Below are 21562 nucleotides of genomic sequence, written 5' to 3'. Positions count from 1 at the left end.
CCAGTGGCTATAGTTGGTTCAGTGAGTTGTGTAGGTTTCCTGTTGGAGGGGACTAGTGCCTGTGTTCTGGTGGATGAGGTTGGATCTTGTCTTTCTGGTGGGCAGGTCCACGTCTGGTGGTGTGTTTTGGGGTGTCTGTGGCCTTATTATGATTTTAGGCAGCCTCTTTGCTAATGGGTGGGGTTGTGTTCCTGTCTTGCTGTTTGTTTGGCATAGGATGTCCAGCACTGTAGCTTGCTGGTCGTTGAGTGAACCTGGGTGTTGGTGTTGAGATGGAGATCTCTGGGAGATTTTTGCCATTTGATATTACGTGGAGCTGGGAGATCTCTTGTGGACCAGTGTCCTGAAGTTGGCTCTCCCACTTCAGAGGCACAGCACTGACTCCTGGCTGCAGCACCAAGTGCCTGTCATCCACATGGCTGCTAGTGTTGCACGGTCTCCTGCAGAGGTGGGGGGTGGCTGTGGCTTACCATGAGAAAAAGGACTCTGGCAGCAGAAATTCTGGGAAGTACCCCTTGGCCTGAGCCCTCCCAGAGTCTGCCACTAGCTACATGTAAGTTTTAGAATCAGAATTGTCATTATCTGCAAAACAACTTGCTGAGATTTTTATCTGGTTTGCACGGATTAATTTGCAGTGAATTGACATCTTAACGATATTGAGCCTTCCAGATCCTTACTTTTTTAAAAGTCTGATTTCTATATAAGATTCAAGCCAATGCATGGAAACCTATTTAAGGAAGCTGAGGTTCAGAACTGAGTCTATGTACTGAAAACAGACCATAATGTTAGGCAATCCAAAAGTTGGGTACGAAAGAGTTTACAAAGTAATTTTTAATTGATTTTGTCTCTCCCAAGTCAATAATGAATAGTATAAAGGAAAAAAGAAAAAGATATCCATATGGTAGCGGAATAAGGGAACTGGTAGCAGAATTTATCTATTTGCTTCTAAAGCCCTCGATAACATCCACGCCAGATGTCCTGCCAAGCCTGAAATACTGTAAAAACATTCTTCATTTACAGAACCATAACATTTCTTTTTTGCTTTGTAAACATTGCAAGTATGCCTCCTGTTTCTTTTCTTTTTTATACCCACCCCCATATATTTTTTGGATGGAAAAAAACCCTAGGATAAGAAAACAAATGACTGAAATTATTTTTCCATCATAAATTCATCACTTGTGGAACCACCTTGGATTTCATTTATCACAAGGACTTTGGAGTAATCATTCCCAGTGCATATATTGTGGTTTAGAAACTAAGGAAATCTAGCATATGGTCTTTTAAAGCCTGTTTATGTGTTTGAGATTTTTAAAAATTAATATGTTCACTGACATCTTTTAACTTCATCTCATTATACACAGGTTGGAAGGATGCTTGGTGGGGAGAAAATAACTAGGGTTCTGTGGTGGTTTAGAAATTAGTCATGTAAGGGCATAGATGAGTCAGAAAATCTTTAACTATTAAACACTATTAAGGGATAAACTGATATATTCACTTCTAGAAGCCATGTTTCCCATGATGGCTTTGTAGAAAAGTTTTTGATGAAGTAAATTATGTTGTGGTGTGGTAGATATGTCCTCATGATTTCAGCTGCTAGACACTTTGGTCTAGAAAATAAAAGAGATAGGAATATATATATATATATAATTAAAGTATACTTGATTTACAATATTGTATTACTTTCTGGTGTACAGGAAAGTTATATATATATATATTATATATGTGTGTATATAAATATATATGTGTATATATATATTCTTTTTCAAATTCTTTCCCATTATAGTTTATTATAAGATATTGAATATAATTCCCTGTGCTATACATACAGTAGGGTCTTGTTATTAATGTATTTTATATATAGTAGTTTGTATCTGCTAATACTAAACTCCTTAATTTATCCCTCCCCCATCCCCTTTCCCTTTTGGTAACCATTAAGTTTGTTTTCTAGTCTGTGGGTCTATTTCTGTTTTGTATATAAGTTCATTTGTATCATTTCTTTAGATTCCACATATAAGTGATATCATATGATATTTGTCTTTCTCTGACTTACTTCTCTTAGTATGACTGTCTCTAGGTCCACCCATATTGCTGTAAATGGCATTATTTCATTTTTTTTATGGCTGAGAAATATTCCATAGTATATATATACCACATCTTCTTTATCTATTCGTCTATCAATGGACATTTAGGTTGCTTCCATGTCTTAGCTATTGTAAAAGGTGCTACTATGAATATTGAGGTGCATGTATCTTTTCAAAGTAGAGTTTTCTTTGGATGTATGCCCAGGAGTGGGATTTCTGGATCATATGGTAACTCTATTTTTAGTTTTTTAAGGAACCTCCATACTGTTCTCCATAGTGGCTGCACAAATTCACATTCTCACCAACAATGTAGGAGGGTTCCCTTTTCTCCACACCCTCTTGAACATTTATTATTTGTAGACTTTTTGATGATGGCCATTTTGACTGGTGTGAGGTGATACCTCATTGTAGTTTTGATTTGCATTTCTCTAATAATTAGCAACGTTGACCATCTTTTCATGTGCCTACTGGCCATCTAAATGTCTTCTTTGGAGAAATGTCTATTTAGGTCTTCTGCCCATTTTTGGATTGGGTTGGTTGACTTTACAATGGTTTTCATATGCTTGTCCATGAACCAGTACTGCTCCATAATTAAGTTTTCCAAGATAAAATGAGGAAAATATAAGGATGATACTGTGAAGTTATTAAATATATGAGATTTTCCATTTTGCTGCGATTGCATCCCTCCTAATTATTTTGTATTAAAATTTTCCCTTTGTAGTGATAACTGTTTGCATTTGTGTATGTGTATGTATATATATATATATAAATTATATATTGGTGAATATATATAAATTATATATTGGTGAATATATATAAATTATATATATAAATTATATATTGGTGAATATATCTAAATTATATATACATATAAATTATATATTGGTGAATATATCTAAATTATATATATATATATATATATATATATATATATATAAATTATATATTGGTGAATCTGGGTAAAGTATAAATGGGAGTTCCTTGACTTTCTTATAAGTTTTCTGTAAGTTTGATTTTTTTCAAAACAAGAAGTTAAAAAGTCCTTTCATTAATGAAAATAAAGGTTTAGTAGATGGTAATTATTTTTATTTAAAAAATTTTCTAATTTAATAGCATTTTCAATCAATTTTAGAGTTTTGCTGCTGCACAAATTTCCAATGGTGGATATATTAGTTTCCTTCCTCTGCAGGAGGTTATATTAGTTTCCTTCCTCTGCAACTTAAGAAATTACTACAAACTTGATGACTTTAAACATACAAATTTATTAACCTACAATTTTGGAGATTGGACGTCAAAATAGGTCTTACTGGGCTTGTTGAGAGAGAGTACCCTCATTCCTTTGATCAAGGCCTCTTCCTCCATCTTCAAAGCCAGTCCTGCAGCATTTTCAAATCTTTCTTAAACTCTGACTCTGACTCTCATGCTTCCCTCATTCACTAATAAGAACGCTTATGATAGCACTGTACCCACCCAGATAATCCAGGATAATCACCCTGCCTGAAGGTCAGCTGATTAACAACCTTAATTCCATCAGCCACCTTAATTCCACCTTGCCATATAACGTGACACACGCTGAGGTCCTGGGGATTAAGATATGACATTTTTGGAAGATTATTATTTTGCCTACTAAGTAGGGAATATTGGCAGGACATTTCAGGCCACTGGGTAGCAATGAAAAGATAGTGTATCATGTAGGGAAAGTGGAGGGGTGGGAAGAAGCCAGGTAGTGCAGAAGCTTTACGGGCATGTCAGAGATCTTGGACTCGACCTACTGGGAAACCACCAAAGGGTTTTAAGTCAGGCTGATGCATTCATATTGTTCATATTTTTATCCTTGGAAGTTTACCCTGTCTTCAGTGAAGAAAGTAGGTTGGATAAAAGTGGCTTACTGAGTAGCAGATCATGAAGCTGTTCTAGTCATTCTGGTGAGAGCTGACAATATTCTGGACTTGGCTAGTGGTAGTGGAAAACACAGAAAAAAATTACCCTCCATTAGCACTGGGAGAAGTGAGAAATTGGAACTGGCTTCCCCAGGTGGCAGTGTCACCTTCAGTGATATTAAGGTACTACTTAGAAGGAAGAATTGCATTGACAGGACTTGGTGAATGACGACTGGATGATGAGGTTAAGAGGAGTATACCTGTCAGGGTTCAACCAGGGAAGTAGAACCAGTAGGATGTTTGGTTTTTATATGTGGATTGATTATTTGGAATTGCCTTCACAGTTGTGCAGCTGCGTTAAGCAAGCCCAAGGACCACAGAAAATGAAGTACGGGAGGGAAGATCACGAGCAGGAAGGATCCCCCTGAGCACGGGTTAAAGCTTATTGCTCACAGACAGACAGTTAAGAGGGAAGATCCAGGGGCTTCCCTGGTGGTGCAGTGGTTGAGAGTCCACCTGCCGATGCAGGGGACACGGATTCGTGCCCCGGTCCGGGAGGATCCCACATGCTGCGGAGCGGCTGGGTCCATGAGCCATGGCCGCTGAGCCTGTGTCCGGAGCCTACGCTCTGCAACGGGAGAGGGCACAACAGTGAGAGGCCCGTGTACCGCAAAAAAAAAAAAAAGAGGGAAGATCCAGGAGGAAGGGGAATAATTTTTTGCAAACTCTGCTGCTGTTTGGAGTCTCTGGGTTCAGAAAAGACCTCCAACTGTTTCAGACCCACTCAGGATCATCTCCCTTTTGAATAACATAAAATCAACTGATTAAGGATATAATTAACAGGTAAAAAAAAAATCCCTCATAGCAACACCCAGAACAGTGTTGGGTTGAACACCGCAGAGAAGGTGTGTGTATGCTACAGAATGGCTGCGGCCCTTTTTCCATCCTCCAGCTCTTATGACAGCTATCCCTTGACCTCATCCAAGCCACAAACATTCTAGAAAGGGCATTCCAGAGACTGCAGTTCAGCCTAGCTAAGCTGATGCATCACCAAGTTATCACAGGAAGGAAGGGGTGAAGGAGGATGTAGAGATTCCTGTACAAGCCAGTGGGAGGGGGCTTTGGGAAGACGGTCACACTTGTGAGGAACAGCGTGTCATCGAGTAGAGAGATCCTTTTCTATTTTATATCCTTATTTGCTATCATGAGCCACACAGAAAAGATGGGGGTAGGGGAGGGTAAGAGCATAAAAAGTACAGCACTTCAAGATCAACAAGCCTCATTCTAGACCTCTCCTGTTTTCCACACTCTGTTGTGACTCAGCCCTATATTTGCAGGCACCCCAGGGAGCTGACAGATGACATGTGACTGAGACTTTTAGCTTTCTTCTGGAATTTTACTACCTGGTAGCCATATTCACATCCCTTGAATTCTTGGCCTCCTGGACACTATAAAAATGGCATCTACTCTACTCATCTCTCTGAGGTGTGTTCACAGGAAGCTGGAGCATGCAGTTGAAGAGGGTGGTGGGGGCGGGTGGATGTCAGGCTGCCATCTTGGCTCCCTGTTGCATGAGAGAAGTCAGGTGGCCACTCCAAGGTGGCCATTGCTCGCTCTTGGCCACAAACACCCCTTGCGTTGTGTGAGAGGGCACGGTTGTGCTCTTTAATGTCATCGTTAGAAAGTGAGAAATATACCTACCACAAGTATCCCTTGTTTTCTGGAACACATCCAACTTAATATCTTAGATCTCAGAGTAAAAAGTGCCCCATGATGCTTTTTAATGCGCTTACTCCAAGTTGTGGAGTTTTGTGATTTAAAAAATTACTTTATTGACTCTGAAATGTAGAAAAATTTCTAAAGCCACCATGCATTGAGCATGAACTGTATGTGGTAAGGTTTTAACATATATCTTATTTTTTCTCCACAGCCAGTCCAAAGGATGGGCATTATCATCCACACTTTGCAAATGAGGGTACGGTCCAGGGTCACACTATTAGCAAATGGCAGAGTGACGTTTTGAAGCCATGTCTGTCTGGCTCAGAGGCAATATTTTATCCTCTATGACATACTGTGCATCTAAACCCTCACTGGCAACTCAAAGACTTTACCCCATAACCAAGTAATACATCTTGACATTAACAATGTTCTCTCGCAAATGAATAGGCAAGACTATCATCCTCAAGTACTCCATTATTGAAAATGGGCTTTAAATATAAGAAAACCATAAACTAACAGGGAAAACATAACATAAATGCTAGAACAGTAATGAAACTGAATTTTGTTAAGTAATGTCAAGGTCCTAAAACCTATTGTTTGATTACTTGGGCATACTTAACCAGACACCTATGATAAATAAAAAGACAATTCTGATACAAATTCTGAGCTAAAGGAGTTTTATGTCTGAGTAGAGAGAGAAGATGTGATATACATTATTATAACATATGATAGCAAAGACTGGATACTATAAGGGAAGGGCAGACAAGGTTTTTTGGTAAGACAGAGGGCAGAGATGTATAGAGTATGAACACATAGTCATGCTCTTGACACTGTCTCAGTCTACCTCCTACCTCCTACCTCTACATTTGGAAATACACTCACCCCAAATTGGGCTCACCAAGTATGAGTCTGTTAACACAGTCAAACTGGCTGCCATACAGTGGCACAAGCAGACACAATATAGTAAATCTAAGTGTCATCAGTGGCCTTATAAAGGCAGAGCGCTCTCAAATGGCTTTTGTAGGTTGCCATCTTGCAGATTGGCTAATTCCTGGTATGGTCTGTGCTTCTCAGATTTCGCATGCAAATGATTGCACGTGTGTGAGAGAGACAGAGACCAAGACAGAGAGACAAAAAGCAGAGAGGCAGGGACCGACTGAGAGGGATCACAATCATAATAGTAGGTCCTAAGGATGAAGGACAGTCAATATCAACACAAAAGAAATCCAGGCTGCTATGCCTCAACTGTAGCTCCTACACCTTATCTGAGTTCCAAATTATACCCATATTTTTAGCCTCTCCCTCTTTCTTTTATTTATTTATTTATTTTTGTGGTATGCAGGCCTCTCACTGTTGTGACCTCTCCCGTTGCGGAGCACAGGCTCCGGACACTCAGGCTCAGCAGCCATGGCTCACGGGCCCAGCAGCTCTGCGGCATGTGGGATCTTCCCAGACTGGGGCACGAATGCGTGTCCCCTGCATCGGCAGGCGGACTCTCAACCACTGCGCCACCAGGGAAACCCCTCTCCCTTTTTCTTAATTGATCTTTGTAGTCTTCTTGCCTCTGTGATTCTCAGTATGAATTCATGGCCACACAGTCCTAATAATAAACTTGCCTATCAAATGGACATCAGGGTTGTGCTAGCTGGCTTTCACTCCCAAGCCTGCCTCCAGGGGTTACGTCTCTCCCACCAGTCCTAACTTGATATGTGGCAGCTCAGCCAGGGAAGGATTGTGGACATTCTTCATGACCTGATACTCTGAAGCATGACATCTTCAACCAGGCCTGGAATCTTCCCTAAAAAGAAAATAGTTAAGTGCCTTGAGTTCACTTAGAAGTTCATTTTAAGAGTCAGGAATTCTTCTTCCTTCCTGTTGATAAAGGGAACATTATACAAGTGATTACACTTCCCTGACTCCCACCCCCATGAGAGCTCACAGAAACAAACAGAAGCCACAGTATAAGCATAATACCGACCCCACCATCATACGTGGAAGGTTTTTTTTTTTCCCCCAGGAAAAATTTTGCTCTCCTAAGGTTCAGTCCTGTTCTCAGTTAAGCCTCGTAAGGTAAAACAATAACAGTAATGAGCTCACAGAGGACTCATAGAAATATTCCTTCAATTCTTTTAGAGAAAAGCTTGGAATTGGGGTAAACCACCTTAGGCATTTCCTCCCAGGAACAAAATGCAGGATCATTTGAAAAGTCTGTAGGATACTGACACAGACTGGGAACCCTGCAGGTAAAAAGAACAGTGTGCGTGCGTGGACAGAGGCGACAGAGGAAAACCATGCTGGTTTGTGCTATGTCAACTTGGTTAGGCAAAAACCCACACTTTCCCAGATTTTCATTCCCTGCATGGTCTTGAGTTGCACGTGGCCAAAGATGAATTGATGCGCGCTCTGGAGGGCAGTGGTGAAAGCCGGCCATTATGCTCTGAATGTTCTTGTGTCTCCTAAAGCCTTGCCATGAGCTTCCCCTTTGTAGACCCACACTAGTGGCTAAACACACTTGACCTCACACGGATTTACTGGTTGGTGACTTGCCTCACCATACATCGCCCCTCCTGGACTTTTACTTCCCTGCTTCTCCCATGATAGTATAAGATCAAATTCCTATAGTTCTGTAACTTGCGTGTTTCTAGCTCCCTGGATGAGCCGTGACTGACAGAAGTGACAAGGGGACTAGGTGTGTCACTTCAACTCACCATCATGAGTACTCCCAAGGGAAAGGTCTTGCTTAGCACTTGGAAAAATGAGATATTGCAACTTGTGTTCCCAGGTGGTAGTGGTATTCATTCATTCAATCATTCATTTATTCATTCAACACATATATAGAAAATTCTCAAAATGTGCCAGCTATTCTTGGCAGTCAGGATACAGTTAAACTAAAGTAGGCTTATCACACAATTCATTGGCCAAGTCAGATCTGTTTGAGAGCGAAAGGGGCACTGTTAATAAATATACCAGTAAAACAGGCATAAATTGGTACTGCGCTCAACAAATCAGGATACAGATGAAATAGACTCTGGTTCTCTTAGTTACCATGGTACCAACAGTCAAGTCAGAAAGACATAACTTAAAAATAATCTCACAAGTAAATGTAAACTTACAAAGATGAGAAGGGCTAAGAAGAAGGGGTCCACTGATGGGGTTACACAAACACAGAGAGAAAAGGGGTCAGCTGGGGTTGCCGAGGATTCAGGTCATTCACATGGCCCCATGTGCATGGGTCAGTGTGCAGGTAAAGCCTATATGAAAGTACAATAAGTTAGGTGTTCATGAGTTGGGTTTTGTCTAGGCTGGAAGAGGACCCTTCTTCTAGAAGTTAATCTGGTATAAGTAAAGGATCCTGATCTGGGTAGGAGGGAACCTCTTCCATATATTCCATTTTCATCTTTATTCTTTTACTTTTAGGCCAGAGATTTTGGTCTAAACGTAGACCTCACTCTTTGCTAGCTGTTGGACAAACTCCCTTTTCCTCCCCTTCAGGCTTAGTGTTCTCATCTGTAAAATGGATATCATAGTAGCAATCCATCTCATAAGATTGTTTTAGAGATAAAATAAGACGAAAAATGTAAATGCTTAGATAGTGCTTGGCAAATAATAACATTCATATAAATATTACTTCTTTTTGTTATTATGAGTATGATTTCTATTATTACTGGGTTACAGAACTCTTCAGTGAAACTCTTTCATACAGTTATTCCCTGAAGAAAGATAAATCATTATTAAAGTGCTTCTCTGTCTCTTTAATTTAATCCCTATGGATCTAAAACATGATTATTTTCAAAATGTCTAAAATATAACAAAAATGAAGAAAATTAATTTCCTTTATTTCTACATCTTAGAGATAAATATTGTTGACATTTTGATTTATTTCCTTTCCATCTTTTGCTGTGAATTTTTAGGAGATTGTGTTAAAGTATATAACATATTGTATATGCTGAATTTTTTGAGTTTATTTTTTCTGACTTAAAACTTATACATGTTTATGGTAGAAAACTTAGAAATGCTTACAGAATGCTGACTGGTAACACTGAAAATATACAGCTGCTAGTTAATATTGTGGGTGTATTTTCTTATAGACTTTTTCTATGCTTTTAAAGACACATAGTTGAAACCATACCATGCACACTGATTTTAAGCAATAACAAGGGGACATTTACAGATCCTATAGGAGACATTCGCAAAGAATTATTCACCAGCAGCTAATGTCAATCCCTGAGTGGATTTATTAGGTTTTCCTAATTAAAAATCGCCAATCACTGCTGTCTTCAACGTGAATTTTAAAGGGGTCAGAAATCATTACTCAAGTAACTTGCAATGCAATTGGGCATTATATTGTCTATGCATTTTTAATTTTCTGAATAAAGGAAACAAATAAAACTTTAATACTCCTTCTAATTCAGTGTCCCCAATACTTAAGAGTTTAGCCACAGCTGACAAGGGGAGGTACAAGTAAAAACAGTTTTGATCTCAGGTGTCATTAATCATGGCTGTTACCAAGCGAGTTAAACCAAGGAAAGCATTCCAGGGTCAAGTTTCACCCCTGAGGTGCAGAATGTTCTGATAACGTGGGAAAATTCTCAATTCTAGGTCTGGGGTGAATGCAAAAGAGGGGAAGCCTTAACAAATCTTTTATGCCATTCTCAGTTGTCTAGAAAGGGTGAGGTAAAAAGATGAGTCAGACAGACGTGATCTGGGTGACTTTGTAGAAAGCAATATAGTTATGTTATGTTTTTAGTTTTGTTAGCATAAGTTACACTATGTAGACTATATATATACATATATATGTTAGAATTACATCCGATTCATCTCTCATCCAACTGAAACTGTTCAAAATCCCAGGGTCATTTTCTGAGTGACTAAAGGTTTAAGTCTTTCTCTTGGGCAACTTGACAAGGTAAAATGCACAGACAATGTATTTTCCTCTGTGCACGTGACTCGGTTGTCTTCTTAGGGGGCAGACAGTCTTCTCAACTGTACTTAGAGTTGCTGGACAACTGCTATTCAACTTATTCCAGAGGCTTATCAAATTTTTCTTTACTTTTAAAATTCAAAACTTCTGCCAGGATGTAGGTGTCTCTTGTAATTTTTCCTGGAACACAGTAAACCTTTTAAATTTGCATCCTCACATTTTGAAGCTCAAACTCAACAAAGTCTATCAACATGAAAGTTGTTTTCTCAAATATCCCTTTGATTATTGCTTCTGTAGAGTTTCGCCAGGGTCTTTTCCATATCACTTCGTTTATGTTTTACATCATCAATTCTGTATTTTGCTGCCTCTCCGGTAGACAATCTAACTCTGTGATTATATTGCTAACTCCCTTATAATAATTCCCTGTCCCATGTATCTGCTGTTCATGTCGTTGTGCTGCCCTTTCTCCCTAGCCTTCTCTCTCCTGGCCTTATCTTCATTTTCATAAAGAAAGATCATATTTTCTTACTCCCATTAGTTGATGTTAGACTTCCAGAATTTTCTTGCAGCACCTACAATGAAATACTTTTTTTTTTTGCGGTATGTGGACCTCTCACTGTTGTGGCCTCTCCCGTTGCGGAGCACAGGCTCCAGACGCACAGGCTCAGCGGCCATGGCTCACGGGCCCAGCCGCTCCGCGGTATGTGGGATCTTCCCGGACCAGGGCACGAACCCGCGTCCCCTGCATCGGCAGGCGGACTCTCAACCACTGCGCCACCAGGGAATCCCCCTGAAATATTTTTAGAGAACTTTTTCTTTGCCTCTCTACGTCTTCAGGATGGTGTTCCCTTTATCTAAGTCTGTTGTGTTTAATGTTCACACATCCTCTGGCCATCTGAGCTATAATCAGACCCTTTGGTAATTTACACAGTGGATACAGGTCATTTTCTGGCTCTGTCAGTGTGGTTGCTTATCAAGGCCTTGTTGATATTTTCTGTTGCCCACGGGCTGCTTTGAAGTTCGTAGGGCTCCCTTGGCCTGTGGTTTTCAGTTAGGTTCAGCCAATAGGAATCTCCAGCAGGAAAATGGAGGCAGGCAGAGAGGGAGGTTGTGGTACTTATTCCTCTGGCTCCTTCCTGAGGTTGCTGGTCCCTTGACTTAAGGTCACAGGTCTTCCTAAGGCATCCCTGTCACAGAGCTCTCTCTATCCAGATTCTGGCAACTGCTCTCCCTCCCCCTCCCTTACCTTTTCAGGCCTGAGGGTAATGACAGCCCTCTTATTTTTAACCCCAGGGTGCTCTAATGTCAATTTCTATTTCCCTTACTTTTATAAATAGTTCTTTCTCAAATGTGTCAATTACACATTAATGTCATTACCAACTTGGTGAGGCTGTGGTGCCCACTTGTTGGTCAAACTAGTTTAGAGGTTGTTGTGAAGGCATTCTGTAGATGTGATTAACACAGTCAGTTGACTTTTACATTCAGATTCTCTTCCATAGTATGGGTGGGCCTTGTCTAATCAGTCGAAGGCCTTAAGAACAAAAGTTGAGGTTTCCCAGAGAAGAAGAAATTCTGTTTCAGGACTGTAAAATAGATATCCTGCCTGAGTTTTCAGCCTATGGGACTTCCCTACAGATTTCAGACTTGCAAGTCCACACAATGTTGTTTAGCTAGTTCCTTAAAATCAATCAAACATGTCTCTCTCTCTCAAAAGATCTCTCTCAAAACATCGATCTATCTATCATCTATCTATCTATCTATCTATCTATCTATCTATCTTTCTATCTATCATCTAATCATCTATTTCTCCAACTTGTTCTGTTACTCCGGAGAACCCTAACTGATATATACACTCAAATTATCCTAATTTGAATGTCCATATCTGATTCCTATGGCAATGCTGACTGCTATGAAGGCCCTTATAGCTACAGCTTGAGAGTGGTCTGAAATTCATATCTAAACTCTCATTCCTTCTTTATTTCTCTCGGCAACTTTTTTTTGCTACTCTGGATCAGCTATTACACCAGGCATCAGAAAGGCGAGCTCTGGCTCCTACTTTCACAGAGCTTTCAGACATCTGGGAAACCTGAAAACCACAATAAAATATAACTAATATTGATGGTGGGCTGGGAGAGGTGTCAGAGGACACTTTCCCTTGCCTTCGGCTTTGGGAGGCTTCTGTGGGGAAACCAGCTCCAGGATGAGACAAAATGTGTGTAGGGTCATTCGGGTGAATGGAAGGGGTAGTTGGAAGATTTCTGGACACCAGAACCGCCTGTGTGAAGTTGGTGTGACTGTGGGGAGTGGATCTATATGTTTATACTAACCGTCCCAGTCTTTCTCCTTGGCTGATGCTTTAAAGAAACAGATCATAGGAGGAGCCTCACCCCCGCAGCAGGTCCCACTACTGGGGCTGTTTCTGTGGCTGCATGCAGAGTATTTTACCTGGGTCACCTCCTCTTCCAAGCTTCATTCTTCTTGTCTGAAGTTTCCTGGGCATCTCATTCTCCAATGAATTTAAGCATAAATGTGCTATTACATTTTCAAAATCACATATAGCACCTCAGCTGGCATTTCCATGCAGATGAGACACTATGGTCCAATCCTCTGATTGGTACCATTCTTATCTTTCTGAGCCAGAAGCAGAAAGTATGCACATTTCCATCAATTTTATAGTCATTGGACATTCCCTCAAATTCTGGAAATATTTGCCCATCCGTTCTTCTTTTCAGAGCTGCATGCATCATTATTAATTCATTGATTGATTGAAGATGCATGGATTTTTAGCCAGAAAAATCAGAAAGTGAAGCAAAATGTTAGAGGAAGCTGGCGGGGGGGCTCTCTTCAAGGACTGTTAGCCAGATGTCTTTTTAAAATGTGAAGGCTGAACACATCCTGTGTGATAAGGGGATGAGATTCAATTCCATTTATATAAGTTACGTATGCCTACTAAGTCAGGCCCTTGATTGCATCAAAGACGGCTTTTGTTGGACGCTCTGGATAATTGCTTCAATTCTCCAGTTAGTACATATATTTTGCTGAAATGTTGTTCAAGGGAGTGGGGGATGGTTGGCTTCATTGGCGAGTCTGGTTTTATAAGCCGGCTGTTTTCATCTTGCTCTTCTTTAGACATAATGAGGTTTGTAAAGTGATTTTAACTATATGTCTGAACATGTAACCCTCTTCACCTCTCTCTCCTCGTGATTTCATAAGCAGCTGGTGTTGCTGTGGCAGTTTAACAGAATAAACTTGTTCTTTGGGAGACATCTGTATCCAATATAGACTATCTCTGGCATGTCTGTGTCCCTTCTCTGTGTGTAACGTGATGGAAGGCAGGCTCAGAGTTTTGGGTCCTTGAGCTATGTATGTGTTTCTCCGTATCATGAAGTGAACAGCCACTTCCTCTCCAAGCCTCGTAAATGATACGGGGATTTTCATTTTCCATCAAGAGGATGAGATTTTCTTTCTCCCTGTGATCTCAGAAGACCTTGCAGCTGGCACTTTGCAGAAAGTGAAGAAAAGGTCTTTAGGCCCTTGATTGTACCATCTGCTCCACAGCCTCATAAATTCCCAACATATAGTGAGATGCAGCTTTTCATTTTGGTTTTGTAAACAAAACCAGTAGACATAAAACAAGCCATAATTGATACTCAAAAGTTGAACAAACTTGTGTGATGCCTATAAATACCAAATTCATATCTGTGTCTTCACTTTCTTTCCTGAATTTCCCATTCAAAGAAAATAACTTATAAAATAGTCTTAGAAAGTATACTTTTGCTTATAAATTCTTATAAGTTAATTGAAAAGAACCATAAATAGACTAATGTGCTTTAACCTGATCTTGTCCCAATTAGAATAAAGGAGTTTGCTTAGCATAGAGACTATCTAACAAAGTTAATGGTCTATAACAATGGTTCTCACTGTGTGGTCCCCAAATCAGTAATATCAGCATTCCCTTGAAATTTGTTAGAAATGCAAATTCTCAGGCTCCATCAAAATCAGAAGATCCAGGGATGGGGCCTATCATTCTGTGTTCTAACAATCCCTCCAGGTGACTGTGATGCTTTCTAAAGTCCTCAAACCACTGGCCCTTAAAGGGTGATTGGTGAAGTAGAGTTGAAAATAAAATTAATATCTCTACAGAGTGTTTATTTAGGTAGTCATAAAGTAACTGTGGGGCCGGGCTACTTTTTCTGTGAGGAATCACTTGAGTGATCTTCTGTATTAATTAATCCTCACAATGATCCCATGTGGTAGATTGTTTTATTCTTACTTCAAGATGAGGAAACTAAGGTTAAATACCTTGCCCATGTCACTGAGCTTAATCAGCAGTGGAGGCCCGATTTTATTTAGGAAATCTGGAACTTAGAACTGGTCACCTCTCCCTGGGTTTGTAGGGATCTGAGGAAGGGGCTGGAGCCTTTTCACAGGAAACCCAGGAACCCTTGAGGGGGAGGGTCTGAGGCTGGACCTGCCCCCAGAAGTACAAAGTTAAGGAAGCTTCTCAGGAAAAGTAGGATACAACTTAATATGGCAAAGAGCTTGTGCTCACTGATGTCTAAGTATCTTTGTCCCTAGAATCACACTCAGATATAGCATAGAATTGAGTAGGTAAGTCTGTTTCTCAAGTTACACCTCACCTTAATAGAATAACTTCTCATATTTTACTCCTAATGGATACTTTTCATAGATTTCAATTTTCAAGTTCAGTGTTACTGATGCTAGAAAAGTTTGCATCCCTGTGGAATGAAAATAAAGCTCCTGGTTGATTGGATCTCCTGGGGATTATTTGAAATGTGCAGGCTAAACCCACTTGTGAGTTTTCAGAGGTGTCTGATTACACTCTTTAGAGTTTACTTTCCTTCTGCTCTGACTGAAACTTGTGTAAGATAGTAAAGTTTCATTTAGCTAGAATGAAAGCAGATGGAATGCTCAAATCTTAAAATTTCTCCTGGATTGTCACCATGAGGCATTATACCATTTGCAATATCATGGGTAAGAGCATTTTATGGTATTATTTTGTGTACTAATGGTTTGAGAAAAAATTAATCAAGAAACGTTTAGTGTGGGAAAAGTGTGGAATTATGATATAACAAAGATTTCCTCTTTGCTTCCTTCTATTGATTTATATCCATTATTGGGACAGTTCCTTCTCGGTGCCTAACTCAGAAAGCCCGGGTCACGAATGTTCTTCTAGGCCTTTCAAGGATAGGTGAACAAAACCCACGAGCCCAGAGTTCCCTTTCTATCCGGCATCCACGGAGAGAGTGAATGTTCCCCATCTCCCCCACAAGCCCTAGTCCGTTTTTGGTCACCTCTTCCACATCTGGCTGCGGTCTCCTGTGCTCACCTGCTCTCACAGCTGGGGCTGCTCAAGTGTTGGGTGCTGCCGGCTGAGCAGAGACCTTGGGTGTGCCTGGTGAGCCACCTCTCTCCTCATTGATGAACGTGGCCAGAGTCATTGGTAGTGGTTAGAACCTCTGTCAGAGTTGCCTAGACCTCTCCGTCACTGCCACTTAGCTTTCTCCTGGGTTTCCCTGTCACCACCGTGGGCTAAGAATGCCACCTGCTGTATCAATAAACAAAGGATGTTGTGACCATCAAGCCACCAACAGCCACCCCCAGCAGTGCACCCTGAGGACACTCAGGATGAGAAAGCACAGGACACTGGCCCCAGAGAGCTGAGGTTTATATCAAAGGAATGATTTCAGTGAGCCCAGATTTGGCATCTTCCTATACACAGAAAAGCGCTAAACTCATTAACTTGAGATGTCTGGTTTTCCTTAATTAACAGTCACCTTTTGATGTTCTGTCTACCTGGTCTTTCTTGCAAAAACTCCTATATATCCTGGCTCTTCCCTGACCTCTTCAGAGCGGTTTCTCAGAGCTCTCTGAGATGCTGTGAACCAGGCTTAAATCCTCAGTTTTGTCTGCTGAATAAAACATAACTCTCAACTTTTAGGCTGTGCATTTTCTTTTTTTTTCTTTTCTTTTTTTTTTCAGACGACACCACTATGCCACTGCTGTCTTCCATGTTTTTATTTTTGTTTTTGTCATAGGCCAAAACAGAACAGAATTGATGGAACAGAAAAAGACTTGAGGTACAGTTTGCCAGGGATGAAAATACCAAGGTGCTTGGTGATCAGTCTTTCCATTCTCCCAGTAACATTACTGTGCCTGTTTAAGAGTCAGCTTGTTTGCATAGGAAAGTGATATGTAACCAAATTCAAGACAATTTGGTAGTGTCATAAAATCAATCCCAAAAGGCTAAGTTAACTCTTAAGTTTTCACAACTGCACCAAGTCTATCTAATTGCTTACATAGTAGATGAAGAATTACCATTTACCAAACACACATTTAAGTGACAAAGCTCCTTCTTGAGCCATAAACATGTTAAAATTAAACTTAAGGATTTTTTTAAAGAGTACCATCTTGATACTGAGATACAGAACCTAGATTGCTTTAGAATGGGAAAGAAAATTGAAAAAATTCATACAAAATTTTCTAGTCTAATTCTTTTTGTTTGTAGAAGGCTCTCTTGAAAGCCAGAAGCATTATGCTTTTAGGATCTTTTTAGGGAATAGGCTACACTGAGGTTCAGTTTGGATCTTATAAATGAGTGTATTCATTAAGAACTTAATTGTGGTAGGAAAGTAAATAAATCAATACTTCAGAACCTCACCGCTTCTGAATTATAGTCAATGTTCTTGAGTTCAAGCATGGTGTCTGAGGATAGCTGCAGCAATGTTACATGATTAAGAAGCCAGAAATCTATGCAAATAAAAGAGACATGATCAGAGCCTTCCTGGAGATAACTGTGAACAGCTTGGTGGAGCAAAGCATGAAAAGATATGAGATCTTTTTTGCATTTGCACCCTGAAGACATTGTTGGAAGTGCAAACAAGTTACTTATTACTTACCCTTTTATAGGGCTTCAAAGTTGACCAAGCACTTTTATCTATCATCTCTTACCCTATAACCTAGGGAAGAGGTCTGGGCCAAATTCCCACATGTGAAAGATGAGGCCATTGGGGAAAGAAAGATTAAGCGACCTGCCAAGGGTCCTATAGCTAACATAGAACTGGTACTTTTGATGCCAAGACTCTTGGTGTCTCCATGATTCAGGACATGATATTGAACCCCACACTGTGGCCATGGCTTCTTTGCTCTAAAAAAATGATGAAGGAAGCAGTTACAGAAAGCAGCCAGTCATGGTATAGGGGATGAGTGATGATGACAGTGATGGGATTTTCATAGCCACCATTCATACTACCTGGTCCCTCCAGCCAAGACATGGTAGCTGATGAACTATACTTATGAGTCCTGCTACCATCATAGCTGATACCGACAAAGGGACACACCATCCATCAATGCCTCAGATGTATATATGCCTGGCACCTATATACTTGAGTCAGCTGTTAAGCATTCTACTTTCTTCATTGAAAGGCATGCATCCTTCATGGATAGGTTCAACTTATATCTTGAAGAAAAATATCATGACGTACATTTAGCAGAGATCAGTAGAAAATGGATATAGGCCCTCATTTATCAAGGTTGACCATTGGCAGAAGAGCATGAAAATATTTGGAATAGCTCTGTCTGCACCACATTCTGAAGGTGATAATAGAATGTCACCAGCAACACCATGCATAAATATTTCTACCTCCTTTCTGAAAAGGAAATACTATAGATTTTTTTTAAAGGAAGTGGGAAAGCAAAGGAAATATTTGTGTGTCTTTTAGTTTATCTGCAGGGGACAACTTTTCCTGGTTCTGAATTTCCACCCATTACCTCTCCTCAACCTCTCCCTGGCAGTCCTCTCTTTACTAGATCATAAGATCAAATTGGATGTGGGAAATGTTATCCAGCCATGATGTCAGCAGACCTGTACTACTGCAAACATCCTCTGGGCCAAGAAGTGCTCCTCTGTCTCTCCTGGGGAAGCAAGAAGGACGTATCAATGTGATCTTAACATGAATATTGACTTATCATGTCCACATTTCAAGGTCTCTCCCTCAGACCCCAAGAGAAGGTCATATACCCCTTACCATCTATAGGTTTAAAAAAGCAATTTAACGCATGCAGTGATTTAAAGCAATTTCAAAAGATGAACAGAAGATGACAATTGGTGAGTTGGAGCCATAAAGGACATAGCCAACTAGGGTACTTCAGAACTGATGGAGAAGTACAAGCTTTGGGTCTTACAGGAAACAATCTTCCCTTTGATACCCCTCCCCCATTGTTAGCATTACCTTACCCCAGCAGAGTTCAGACGATGCTTTAGATACTTCCAGAAGTTCACCAGAGATGCAGCTGATAAATGTAAGCAGGATTTCTGCCATTCTATTCCCTGTGCTCAGTCTGTACATGATTTCATATCTTCAAACCAAATTGTGGCCAATTATGGTTTGACCCTGATTATGAAAATATTGAAGGCTTCAGTTTTTACTCCTTTGTGGGAGGATATAAGAGTGTATTTGTTTGTTCTGGCTGCCATAACAAAGTACTACAGACTGGCTGGCTTAAACAACAGAAATTTATTTGCTCACGGTTCTAGAGATTAGAAATTCAAGATCCAGGTGTCCGCATCATTGTTTCTTCTGAGAAACAATTTAATAAACTTATTTTAACTTAATTACCTCTGTAAAGACCCTATCACTGGGACTTCCCTAGTGGTCCAGTGGTTAAGAATCTGCCTTCCAATGCAGGGGTCGTGGGTTTGATCCCTGGTTGGGGAACTAAGATCCCACATGCCACGGGGCAACTGAGCCTCACACTCTATAGCCTGTGAACCACAACTAGAGAGAAGCCCACACACCGCAACAAAGAGCCCATGCACCGCAATGAAAGATACCACATGTCACAGCGAAGATCCCACGTGCTGCAACTAAGACCCGACGCAGCCAAAAAATACATTAAAAATAAATAAATAATGCAGTGGCTGAGAGAATACAGGAAAAAAAATAAGACCGTATTACTAAATACAGTCACATTCTGAGTTACTGGGGATTAAGACTGCAACATATGAATTTTGCAAAGGGGAGGGGCACAATTCAGGACATAACAAATAGTATCCAAGTTGACTCAGAGGAGAGACAAATCTGAATCACCTCCTGTTGGCTCCATGATTTTCAGAAAAGAACACACAAAAAAGACAGCTTCTTCCTCAAGATACTGGCGATATCAGCCAAGAGTCCTGCATTTTCAGTGTTGCCACTAGAACTGAGTGAGAGTCTTTTGTATATGGACCTCAATTTTGGACCTTGAGTCAAAGATCATTTCCTCTTGGCTGAAGGTGTCATAATTTACTATTTATTTAGACTGTAAATCCTGTCTACTGTGAAAGGATTGGAGGTGGTATATAACTTTAAACATAATGAAAAAAAGAGAAAAAGAATAATCATATGAAATTTAGAAAAGGAATAGATGTTACTAATTGCCTAGAAAGAGCTATAGATTATAGTTTGGCCTTAATTATTTTCTAGATTTCCTGGAAATGAAGGAAGACAGAGAATTACACTGAGATATGTTATCTCCATGGACAGTTAAAGAAAGCAGGCAAGCTTGACTGTAGAGTACACTTTTTTCCTGGAACTAAACCCAAGAAGAAATTTATTGCCGGAGACATTTTGCAGAGATCTGAGTGAATTAAGAGTGTCAGATGTTGAATAAGGGATAGTGGATTATAAAATAGACAGTGTCTTCAAATAGGTTTAATGAAAGTAATTATTTATAATGAAATCTGTTTTATAGCTAACATTTGTGTTATAAGGGGAACATTTGGCATACTTCATATCTTTGGGGAAATAACATCCTTAGAAAACTCCTTTCTCCTTAGACTGATTATTAGTGGAAGAAAGAAATCTTGAGACACTGAGTAAAAGTTACCGCATTATAGCACAGCCCAGCAATGAGTCTTTGGACATGCAATGGCATGTCTAGAGATGATCTGGGCTTAGGAGCTGGCAAAACAAAGATTTTTCAAAAGAAAATACAGAACCATACAATCCAGCAATCCCATTACTGGGCATATATCCTGAGAAAACCATAATTCAAAAAGAGTCATGGTACCACAATGTTCATTGCAGCTCTATTTACAATAGCCAGGACATGCAAGCAACCTAAGTGTCCATCGACAGATGAATGAAGATGAAAGAAGATGTGCCACATATATACAATGGAATATTACTCAACCATAAAAAGAAACGAAATTGAGTTATTTGTAGTGAGGTGGATGGACCTAGAGTCTGTCATACAGAGTAAAGTAAAGCAGAAAGAGAAAAATAAGTACCGTATGCTAACACATATATATGGAATCTAAAAAAAAATGGTTATGAAGAGCTTAAGGGCAAGACAGGAATAAAGATGCAGGGGTAGAGAATGGACCTGAGGACACAGGGAGGGGAAAGTGTAAGCTTGGATGAAGTGAGAGAGAGGCATGGACGTATATACACTACCAAATGTAAAATAGATAGCTAGTGGGAAGCAGCCGCATAGCACAGGGAGATCAGCTGGGTGCTTTGTGACCACCTAGAGGGGTGGGATAAGGAGGGTGGGAGGGAGACGCAAGAGGGAGGAGATATGGGGACATATGTATACGTATAGCTGATTCATTTTGTTATAAAGCAGGAACTAACACACCACTGTAAACCAATTATACTCCAATAAAGATGTTAAAAAAAAAAAAAAGAAAAGAATGGGATGCTATGTATTTTATGTAGCTAGCTTCCACGATAGCCCTCCAATGATCCCTGCCTCCTGGAATTCATGGCTTTTGTAGTTCTCTCCCGCATTGTATCAGGGTCTGTCTGTGTGACCAGTAGAACACAGCGGGAGTGATAGTATGTCATTCCAAGGCAAGGTCCTTTGAGGCACGTGGCTTCCTGCTCGCTGTCTCTCATCCTCATTCTTGGCTCACTCAGTCTGGGGGAAACCAGCTGGCATGTCATGAGCAGCCCCAT

Source organism: Mesoplodon bidens (assembly GCF_964165515.1).
Source record: "Mesoplodon bidens genome assembly, chromosome: 4".
Classification (NCBI taxonomy): Eukaryota; Metazoa; Chordata; class Mammalia; order Artiodactyla; family Ziphiidae; genus Mesoplodon; species Mesoplodon bidens.
The sequence above is the reverse complement of the archived record's forward strand: the minus strand, read 5'-3'. Positions refer to the sequence as shown.